We start from the raw sequence: 11,114 nt of genomic DNA on the forward strand, positions 1-11,114 counted from the left end.
TTAAACAGACTAGTTCTAATTGGAGTTGGAATAAATGTGCAATTAATGGTTTTGAATTTTATTGGGTTGCTATATTTCTTAGGGGGTGGGGGTGCAAATCACTATTTTGAATAATGCTTTGGGGGGGGGGGCAGGGGTCCCTGAGGATGAGCTTCTGCAACTAAGGGGGAGGTGGCCTGAGAAGGCTTGGGAGCCACTGAGCTAATTAGAGTAGACCCAGCAGGTGGTATCTAGTCAAATAGTTCCACTAGCACAAAGAAGCCACCTTAAAAATTTCTCCAAAGAGTTGCGGGGAAACCCATATTTAGGGTCACGGGGGGGGGGGGTAAAGAAGATGACTAAAAGGTTCCCTAGCAGAATTGTTTAGCTGGATGCCATCCATTGAAATCAATGGGCTTGAGTCGCTCACAACCATTAGTGTCAGTAGGTCTACTCTGAGTAAGGCTAGCATTGTACAGCAGTTTTACCAATATGTGGGTGTAGGACGTAGCCACCCCACTTCTGTGAATAAAAATGTGGTCAAAGGTTTCAAGAGTTAAGAAATCCATGTTTCGGTACATTGTTGAGAATACACACACACCCCACACCCCTTCATTCTGAAATCTTCAGACACTTTCTGCACAGGAAATTTCCATAGGCCTCATAATTGGATGATTTAAAGAACTCTCAATGAATCAGCCATTCCCAAAGACGTGCATTCCACCTAGGTGTCTTCAAGGGGAGATGGGCCACATCGCAGCCATCTCAAATTGCAAACATGGTTTGTGCACGTGGGCTTCTAACCGTTCTGTGAACTTTCCTCTAGCAGAAGATTGCCAGTGGCATGGCTTAAAAGTCGTCTTCGCCAAGCTAGCGCCCTCCAGCTGAACCACAAATCCCATCAGCCCCACAGCCAACATGGTCACTTTATAGCGTTATATCTTGCTAACTCATTTTGAGACTCTTTTTTCCCTGTGTGACGGAACCTGACAAATATTAATAAATATAAAATGCACATAAATAGATAAACAACATCTGGAGGGTGCGAGGCTGGGGAAGGATGGCATAAAATGTAAAAGCTGGGCACTCGGTCAATGTGCGATCCCATCATTATACATGCTATATGAACACACACAAACACCCTTTTACCTATAACAAAGAGGCATATTATGTCACCTTAAAGATGTGCATCCGCTTTTGCCAAACCTGGTGCCACCAGATGTTATGGACTACAAACATCTGAAGGGCACCAGTTTGGGGAAGGCTGATGTACTGATTTGTTGCATGTGACAGAAGGGCCCTTTTATCGGCTTCTGCCACAATGAGGCAGTTCCTCTTCAAACTTCCACTGGGTATCAAACATGTTTAACTTCTGGAAAGGGTAAAAAGTCAGATAAATGGTTTCTGGAGAACTCACTTGGTCCTCAAGAACACCAACCCAGCCCTACTTGGGTTAACTTTGGGGTGCTTCTCAATGGAGAGGAGAAGAAAAGATATGGGGCGGGGGGGGGCTGCTTTTTGCAAAGCTCTTTGATGTTGTTTTGAACCAGCCACTTCCCACCTGGAAGCCCCGCAGGGGAATCCGCTTCGGGGGACAAAGGAAAGGGGCGGGAGGCTGAGCAGACCAGCCCAGAGGGCAAAAACGCCAGGCCCGGGGTGGGGGGGGGGGTCCCACGGTTCCCCCATTGAGTGGAGAAGGGGGTCAGTGTAGGCAATGCGTGGCCCACCCCAAAAGGACAGAAAGAGAGTCCTGCAGTGCGATCCTACAAAAAACGCATAGGTTCCATGGGACTAAGTTTGGAGAGGGGCGCAGCCTCGACGTCACGGCCGGGCTTTGGGCTACTCAAACCTCCGTCCCCCTTCGGCAAAAGGAGAAAAGCGGGGACCCACCTCACTGGGCTGTTGTGAGAATGGGCTGTACCCCTGCGAGGGGGTGGCATTCCCCCCACCCGACGAGGCTACCGCCCTGCGCGCTTTTACTCTGGAGGGAGCTCCGGCGTGGAACGGCGCGCACCGCCGGGCTGCGCATCCCACCTTCCCCGGCGCGCGCGCTTCTTCCTCGTCCCGGGGGCTGCGCCGCCGTCGAGGCAGCCGAGCGTTGGCTGGGGAACTCCACGGGGAGCGAGGACGCGGGGAGGGGGCGACCCACCGCGCTCCGGCGCCTCGCCAAAACCACACACGCCCTCCTCACCAACCCCCGGGCGAGCTCCCAAACTGAATCGCGGTGGTCGGTGCGCCTCCCAGTGCCCGGCTTCCTCTTCCCTCCCCACGAGGACAAAGCCCCCGGGAGCTCTTCTCCGAGTCCCAGGGCCCCGATCCCGGGGTGCGCGATCCCCGGGGACCCCCCCACCCCGCTCGGGCTCCCCACCAGCCCGCCCGCCTGCCGGCCAGCACGGCGCCCGCGCCCGAGGGCGCTCACCTCGGCGTCCGCCTCCTCTTCCTTTCCGTCGGGGTCTCTGCTGTTCCTGCTGCCGCTGAGGCTGCTGTGCCCGCCCGCTGCCAGGCGTGCCTTTTCCCCCTTTTTTTCCCGGGTCTCGAATCGGAAACTGACAAGCCCCAGACGACGTTTACATGGGCGGGTTAACCCTCCCCGCGCTGCGCTCCTGGGCTCTCTGGCTCCCTTGCTGTCCCGTCGGGCGCCCCTCCTCCTTCTGGGCAGTGGGGGGGGGGTATCAGGGGGAGGGGATCGGCGCCGAGCACGCCCCCTCCCCCCCCTCCCAACCCCCAGCCCAAAATCTCCCTAATCCTCTCCGGGCCAGTTGAAAGCGCAGGAGGCGGGTCTCCAGGTGAATGATTTTGCCAGGCCTGGGGAGGAGGGGGAGGGGAGAGAAGAGGAGGCACCGGGCGCCTTCCCCACCCCCAGGCCAGATTCTCCTCCCAGAGGCCCCCCCCCATCCCCCACCGCATGCTTCTCTCCGGATCCCTCGGCCTCCGGCAGGGCCCGGGTGGCCAAAAGCAAAAGTTTCCAGGGGGTGGGATGGGGGAGGGAGGCGGAGAAAATAGGTGAGGCTGGCGACGCGAAGGAAGGAGGGGAGCGAGGTGGCCTGGCCTGGCCTGTGCAGGGTGGGGGTTGGGAAGGAGGTGGGGGCCTCGCCGAGTAAGTAACCCAGAGTCCGCACACAGCAGAACCAGGAAATGGACGGGGGTGCTGCTTCCTGGGGTGAATATTTTCCTGGGCAGGATGGCTCTCTGGCAACCCCATTGCCTTGCAAAGTAGAAGGCACGTCTCCCCGCTGCTTCAGTCTCCCCAGCGCCTTTCAGTGATCCCAGAACATCTTCCCAAATGCAGGAGCGTTCTGATTTTCAATGCACAGCGACAGTACCCCTGTTTTTGTTGGTTTCTAGGAAGCATGCGCCACTCTGAGTGCACCCAGCCCCAAGGTCCCTGCCTCTAGGAGCTGACAATCTGACATTCGGTATCTTAAGAAGTGTGCATGCACACAAAAGCTCATACCAATGACAAACTTAGTTGGTCCCTAAGGTGCTGCTGGAAGGAATTCTTAAATTTTGTTTCGACCACAGCAGACCAACACGGCTACCTACCTGTAATCTGACATTCGACAGGGGAGCTACACAGGGTTCCCAAAACGAGGCCAAACCAAACGGTGCCAGAGGGAAGATGAACACCCAGCACATAGTTAACCTATGGAACTTCCTCCCACAGGAGGCAGTTATGGCCACCAACCTGGGTGGCTTTAATTCAGGATTGGAGCAAATTCATGGAGGAAAAGACGCCTATTGATGGCTACTAGTTAGGGTGGTTCTGCTCTGCCTCCACAGCAGGGCCTCTGAATCCCAGTTGCGGGAAACTCCAGGAGTGTGTGGGACTCTCGCACTCCGGTCTCCCCGCATGCAACGGTGAGAGCAGGATGCTGGACTAAATGGGCTCCCCTTTGGCCTAATCCACAGGCTCTTCCTACGTTCTTGACAGGGAGGAGGCAAGTTCCAGACTTTTAAAAGGCCCCTGTTGAACCTGTGGCCTGGAGGAAGGAGGGCAGGGGTGATGGACAAGACGGGCTCCATTGCAAGCAACCCAAGAGGCAAAATCCAGGGCACCTCAGCATCTCCTACTGCAACATAGCAAGGGGCTACCTCTCATGGCACAGGATGCATTTTGCAACTACCTTTCCCCAACCCGGAAGCAAATATTCTCCAAAACATCTGGATGGCATGGCGTTGTGGAAGGCGGCAGATGTTCTGTGTTCCTTCTCAAATCCTCCTCGGCGGAAAGTATGCCTTGAGAGCATGAGAAGAGCCTGGGTGCTGGATCAGACCAAAGGCCCCTTGAGTCCAGCATCCTATTGTCCCCAGATGCCCACAAGAAGCCCAGGGCCAAATTGCCAGAGCAATGGTACCTCTGGTTGCAAATGGGATCCATTCCAGAGGCCCGTTCGCAACATGAAAAGAACGCAACCCGCATCTGCGCACACGCGAGTTGCGATTCGCCGCTTCTGCGCATGCGTGTGACGTCGTTTTTTCACATCTGCGCATGCGCAAGTGGTGAAACCCGGAAGTAACCCTTTCTGGTACTTCCAGGTCGCTGCGGGACGTATCCTGAAAGAACGTAACATGAAGCGGATGTAACATGAGGTATGACTGTATACAGAGGCATGTTGCCTCTGGTCTTGGAGGTAGCACATAGCCATTGTGACTAGGAGCCACTACAAACCTTATCCTCATCCATTAATGCAGTGGTTTTCAACCAGTGTGCCATGAAGGATGGTCAAGGGTGCTGCGGACAACACTGGCCTCTGTCCCTCTTTCTTCCCTTCCTTCCCTCCTTTCTCGGATGCCCTCTCATGTCTCTGCCTCCCAAAAGCTTGTACAGCTGTTCATTGCACCAGCCCTGGCTACAAGCTCTGCAGGCGAATCTGCCTCTGGGGCTGGCCAAGGCGTGCTTCCTAGGCCCCTGTGGGGCAGTGTGAGGATGCACCTTTCTTTGGGGCAGGGGGAGCAGCTCAGAGACCAGGGGCAGCAGCAGCAGCTGCCCAGAGGACTCCCAAGGAGAGGGGAGAGAAGGCTGAGGGAACTTTCCACAAGGGAGGGTGTTTGAAAAGGGGCGAGGGGCTGCCAGCTCTGCAGGCAAGGGGGGACATAACTGGGCTCCTGAGCCCCACAGGGGTGCCGCAGAAAGCACGTAGCTGGTCAAGGGAGCCATGGACCCAAAAAGGTTGAAAACCTCTGCATTAAGAATGGAGGATGAAGTTGATGGACTATGCAGAATTTAATGGTGATGATGATGATTTATACCCCGCCCATCTGGCTGGGTTTTCCGAGCCACTCTGGGCAGCTTCCAACAGAATATTAAAATACAGTAATACATCAAACATTAAAAGCTTCCCTAAACAGGGCTGCCTTCAGATGTCTTCTAAATGTTTGGTAGTTGTTCTTCTCTTTGACATCTGGTGGGAGGGCGTTCCACAGGGCGGACGCCACCACCAAGAAGGCCCTCTGCCTGGTTCCCTGTAACTTGGCTTCTCACCGTGAGGGAATCGCCAGAAGGCCCTCGGCGCTGGACCTCAGTGTCCGGATAGAATGATGGAGGTGGAGACACTCCTTCAGATAAATTAAAAGGAAGGTTTCAAAACCAGTGGGATAAGATTGCTAGAGAAGACTGGAGTAAATATATAAACTATTTGAAAAGTAATTGTGATGAACAGATTACGCTAGTAGGACTGCAAGAAGTTTTGTAAGGTGGATTATTTGAAATACTGAAAGGACTATGGAGAGAATTATTAGTTAAGGATAATTAAATGTAATATAGAAATTAAGAAATGCAGAATAAGTGAAAAGGAACGGAAAATCATCAGAGGTGTTGACGGAAGTCTAAAATATTGTATAAGATGAGAAGATATGTTGTATGACTGTTGGAACTGATGTGTTAAAAAATCAATAAATATATAAAATAAAACCTCTGCCTTAACGTGTGTCATCCTCTTTCAGTCGCCCAAGATGGCTGCCAGTGGTTCTTGAAGGCTGTGGGATGCCGCCCTATTGTGGCAGGAGAGGATGGCAAATGTGGCAGGGCCAATCAAGGACAAGCAAAGAAGCATTTCCGTGCAGTATGGAGGTCCAGCCAGAAACAGGATCCACGTTCATAACTGTGTTGTCGTTTAGTTGTGTCCGACTCTTCGTGACCCCCTGGACCAGAGCACGCCAGGCACTCCTGTCTTCCACTGCCTCCCACAGTTTGGTCAAACTCATTCTGGTAGCTTCGAGAACACTATCCAACCATCTCATCCTCTGTCGTCCCCTTCTCCTTGTGCCCTCCATCTTTCCCCACATCAGGGTCTTTTCCAGGGAGTCTTCTCTTCTCATGAGGTGGCCAAAGTATTGGAGCCTCAGCTTCAGGATCTGTCCTTCCAGTGAGCACTCAGGGCTGATTTCCTTCAGAATGGAGAGGTTGGATCTTCTTGCAGTCCATGGGACTCTCAAGAGTCTCCTCCACCACCAGAATTCAAAAGCATCAACTCTTCGGCGATCAGCCTTCTTGATGGTCCAGCTCTCACTTCCATACATCACTACTGGGAAAACCATAGCTTTTACTATACGGACCTTTGTTGGCAAGGTCTCTGCTTTTTAAGATGCTGTCTAGCTTTGTCATTGCTTTTCTCCCAAGAAGCAGGCATCTTTTAATTTCATGGCTGCTGTCACCGTCTGCAGTGATCATGGAGCCCAAGAAAGTAAAATCTCTCACTCCTAACTACATTTTGGGAATTATTCGTGTTCTTACGTAGCTGCATTGTTTCATACTTTCTGGGTGGCCCATGATCATGTATTAAAGTAGCTACGTTCTATGTTAACCAGGCAGGCAGTGCTAGAACTTCCTTTTTTGTTTTCCAGTGCATTTCTTATCAATAAAAAATCTGGTGAAAGTTGTAGCCCAGGAAAAAAAGGGTTTGAGAACCTCTGGCTCAGACAGTATGTCGTTGGCAGGTTTCCATGGAGCCTTGCCTCCATTCTTTTCAAAGGCATCAAGGTCGCCACAATCAATGGCGATCTCTGGGCCATGCATAGGATAGGTGGAATAGCTCAATGGGTAGAGTATGAAACTCTCAATTTCGGGGTCTTGGGTTTGAGCCCCACTTTGGATAAGAGATTCCTGCATTGCAGGGGTTTGGACTTTTGATGACTCTTGTCATCTGCCACATGGCTTTGGTTCCTGCACTGAAACATGCAAACTTCTAAATAATAATAATAAACCTTGATTGTCACAACATCCTTTGCCTCACCTTTGCCCTCACAATGGGATACAGTTCCTAGAGAAATGAGCTGGCTGGAAGGTTTACGCTTTGGTTTTTCTTTTCCCCTTTGCTTAAACAAAAAGCACTGTGATTTCTATAAGGCCAATTCTTGCAAAAGACTTTTGGGGAGCCCCCTCTCTCCCCTCTTCATGGCAAAATGGGCAGAGCCATCTTCATGACAAAAAGTCTTTTCAGGCAGTCCTTTGCAAGATCAACCAGCAACAAAGGGAGATTTGAATATGCAGAGATTACTGGAGCTTCTGCATTTGAATGTGCAACTTCCAGGCCATTGGTCAAATCCCAGCCCCCTCCTTCCAGCCCGTGTAGATGGGTGCATGGGCTTTTTAGAGAATCAGAGTTGGCAGGGGTCCCTGAGGGTCATCTAGCCCAACCCCTGCAATGCAGGAGGTCAAGTCTAAAGTATCCATGACATATAGTCACCCAAACTGCTTAAAAACCTCCAAGGAAGAAGAGTCCACGGCCACCCGCGGGCATCTCTGTTCGACTGTCGAACAACAATCAGAAAGTTTTTCCTAATGTTCAGTTGGGCTCTCCTTTCTTGCCGTTTGGATCCTTGGTTCGGCTCCTACCTTCTGGACCCGAACCAAGCCTATTCCGTCTTCCACGCGGCAGCCCTTCAGATAATTGCAGGTGAAAGGAAGAATGAATATATATAACGTAAGATAACAATAAATCATTCATTCTTTTTTCTTTCTTTTCCCTTTTCTTGTTCCTTTCTTTATGTATTTGGATATGTATTAGATGTGTACAGTCATACCTCGGGTTAAATATGCTTCAGGTTGAGCATTTTCAGGTTACGCTCTGCGGCGACCCGGAAGTAATGGAACAAGTTACTTCCGGGTTTCGCCACATTCACAGATGCTCAAAATGACGTCACGCGCATGCATGGAAGCGGCGAAACGCAACCTGCACACGCCCAGTTGCATGTTACGTTCTACTCAGGATGCAAACAGGGCTCCAGAACGGATCCCGTTCACATCCAGAGGTACCACTGTATCTCTATTTTTTACTATTTTTAAATTTTTGATTCTTTCTATTTATGTGATTTGTATGACGATTGTAAGTTTTGTTCTAATCAATAAAAAAAAATAATAGCAAGATATTTATTTGGAGGTGGCTCTCATGTCCCCTCTCAGACTTCCAGGCTTTGAGACTGCTCCTCCCAGACTCCCACCTGTTGCAACTTCTCTTGCCTCATAACCTGTGCTCTAAATGCCAGAGCACCAAGCAACACCTTCAGTTAATTTCTTTGCAGGCCAGACTCCCTTGCACAAACCGCCTTGCAACTCTTGGGACTTAGCCAGGCTGCCGGCCATTCATTCCCCTTGACTTATATTCTTCCCCTTCTTTATGGACTCCCGATGTCAATGGAACGCTAACTCCCCACAAAAGACTTAGTGGCGCAGTTGTCTTGGCATTGTTTGTGTTATTGTGGTTGCTTCTGGTGCTGGAGGTACACCATGGTCATTTGTGGCTGGTAGCAACTGATAGCTTTATCCTCCATGAATCCTCTTTCAAAGCCATCCCAGCTGGTCACAATCACAACATCCCAAGGGAGCAAAATCCATAGTTTTAACTTCACACTGCATGAAGGTGTTCTTCGTTAAGTCTCTCCTGAATCGTCCAAGTTTTGGCTTCAGTGTATGGCTGTTTTTTGTTTTAATACACACTTTTAATTCTTCAGCATACTTCCCTGCATGATTCCCCATTTTTACAGCTACTTTTCTCCCCCCCAAAAAAATTATTAGTTTTCTCTTGTAACGCATAGACAAAAACACAAAAGAAAAACATTACATTTAACACAACATAAAAACTTGACAACAATAAAAACACACAAAATAAAAGAAGATTTTTTTCCTTCTTATTCCCTGGTGTATTTACATTGCTAAAAGACTTCCTCAACACCCTCCAATCTGAATTTCATCATATCACATATTTAGCAGTTCCCAATTTCATATTTATAACATCAATATCTTCTTTCATTACAAACTTATTAACTTATTAACCTTACTTCCAATTGTCATCCATACTAATCTTTATTATTAATCTTTTTCTAACCCTTAGCCTAATCTGTTACTTCTAGGGATTTTCTAATTATCTTATATTACAATATCTCACTAAATATTCTTTAAATTTCTTCCAGTCTTCTTGTGTTTCCTCCTCTTTCTGGTCACAGATTCTTCCAGTCAGGTCAGCCAGCTCCGAAAAGTCCATCATCTTCATCTACCATTCTTCAATTGTCGGTATTTCTTGCAATTTCCAATTTTTGGCTAATAAAACTCTTGCTGCTGTAGTGGCATACAAAAACAGTCTAACATCCTTCTTGGGCAATTTCGGTCCTGTTATTCAAAGTAGGCCTCTGGTTTCTTAATAAATTTATTTTTCAACATTTTTTTTAATTCATTATAAATCTTTTCCCAGAAGCCTTTCACTTTGGGACACGTCCACCACATATGAAAAAAGTGCCTTCTTTCTCTTTACATTTTACAGCTACTTTTCAATGGGTTTTCAGTGTGATTTCACCACATTGTTTTTACATAAAGTGCTCCCAAGGATTTATGGCAATAAAATGGTTTGCATCACTTCAAGGAGCAACATGGCTTTGGAGATGGATTCAGGTAGGGAACATGTGGCCTTCTACTACAAATCCCATCATTCATGGCCATTGGCTTTGCTGGCTGCTGGGACTGCTGGAAACTGAAGTCCAAAAGCCACGAGAGGACTGCAGCTTCCCCATCTCTAAACTACAGGAAGAGAAAACTAGGATCAGATAAGAAGACACATTTGCAGGGATCACTCTACGGCAAGCTTACCGCCTGAGAAATGACCCAGTAGTATGATTATTGCTTATTTATTAACTTCTGTTCTGCCCCTTAGCCAAAAAGCAGCAGGAGGACAGTGCTTACCTTCAAAACTTAAAATCTAAAAGGTATGACACAAGAGGAAATGTGGAAGTGGAGGGAAGAGGAAAGAAGGAAGTTCAGGTGCATGCATATGCAATTGCTGGGGGAGGTGAATAGCAGGATTGTTAACAGGGACTGGGAGTATGGTCATATGGTGCCAAATTTTTGCATGGTCATCTCCACTGGCTGCCAGTCCATTTCCAGGCCCAATTCAAAATGCTGCCATTGACCCTTTTAAAACCCTGAACGGCTCTTTAGAGTCCAGGTTGCCTTAAAGGGTCATTTTCTGGGGTACCTCTCTGGTTCTCCCATGTGGTATAGGCAACAGCTACCAGAGAAGGGCTTTTCAGTGGTGCTGGAACCCTCTGGCAACAGGGGTCTGGCATTGTGGTCCCTTCCCTGTTAATTAAGGCCTTCTGAAAAAATATCCCCAGCCTTTTCAGTCTTAAAACCTTGTAATGGTTTTTAATCTTCCAGGGACCATTGAGGACATTTTGATGCTGCTTTGAGTTTTGTTGCGCCAAGTGAATTTTCTGCTGCATTATAATTTCTGCTGTTCTATCAGTTTTTATAGGGTGATGATGTTGTCATGGGAAGGCAAACTAAGGCCTGGGGGCCGGATGCGGCCCAATCACCTTCTCAATCCGGCCCTTGGACAATCCGCGTGTTTTTACATGAGTAGAATGTGTCCTTATATTTAAAATGCATCTCTGGGTTATTTGTGGGGCATAGCAATTTATGCATTCCCCCCCCCAAAAAAAAATATAGTCTGGCCCCCCATAAGGTCTGAGGGACAGTGGACTGGCCACCGGCTGAAAAAGTTGCTGACTTTGTCTTTACTTGTTTTAACTCCATTACTTGGTTCTGATTACTTAAATTGCAGCACCAACATCAACAAAACAAACAAGCCATGTTATTCCAGGGGTGATGCTGGTGCTGTGACTGGAGGTTGGACTACATGACCCTC

The 11,114-nt window shown here is 48.9% G+C and overlaps 1 protein-coding gene across 2 annotated transcripts in view; it reads right to left on the bottom strand.

The window, feature by feature from the left end:
- DNMT3B (DNA methyltransferase 3 beta) overlaps positions 1–2,786 on the bottom strand; it is a 53,454-nt gene extending 50,668 nt beyond the window's left edge. Inside the window, exon 1 of one of the 2 annotated variants that reach the window (XM_083744228.1) lies at positions 2,399–2,786. The gene's annotated coding sequence lies outside the window, so the exon portion shown is untranslated. The remainder of the gene's footprint in view (positions 1–2,398) is intronic. The other variant, XM_083744229.1, reaches the window with a different exon arrangement.
- Between the last annotated feature and the right edge of the window lie 8,328 nt (positions 2,787–11,114).

The sequence above is a fragment of the Podarcis gaigeae genome, assembly GCF_964106915.1.
Source record: "Podarcis gaigeae genome assembly, chromosome: 6".
NCBI lineage: Eukaryota > Metazoa > Chordata > Lepidosauria > Squamata > Lacertidae > Podarcis > Podarcis gaigeae.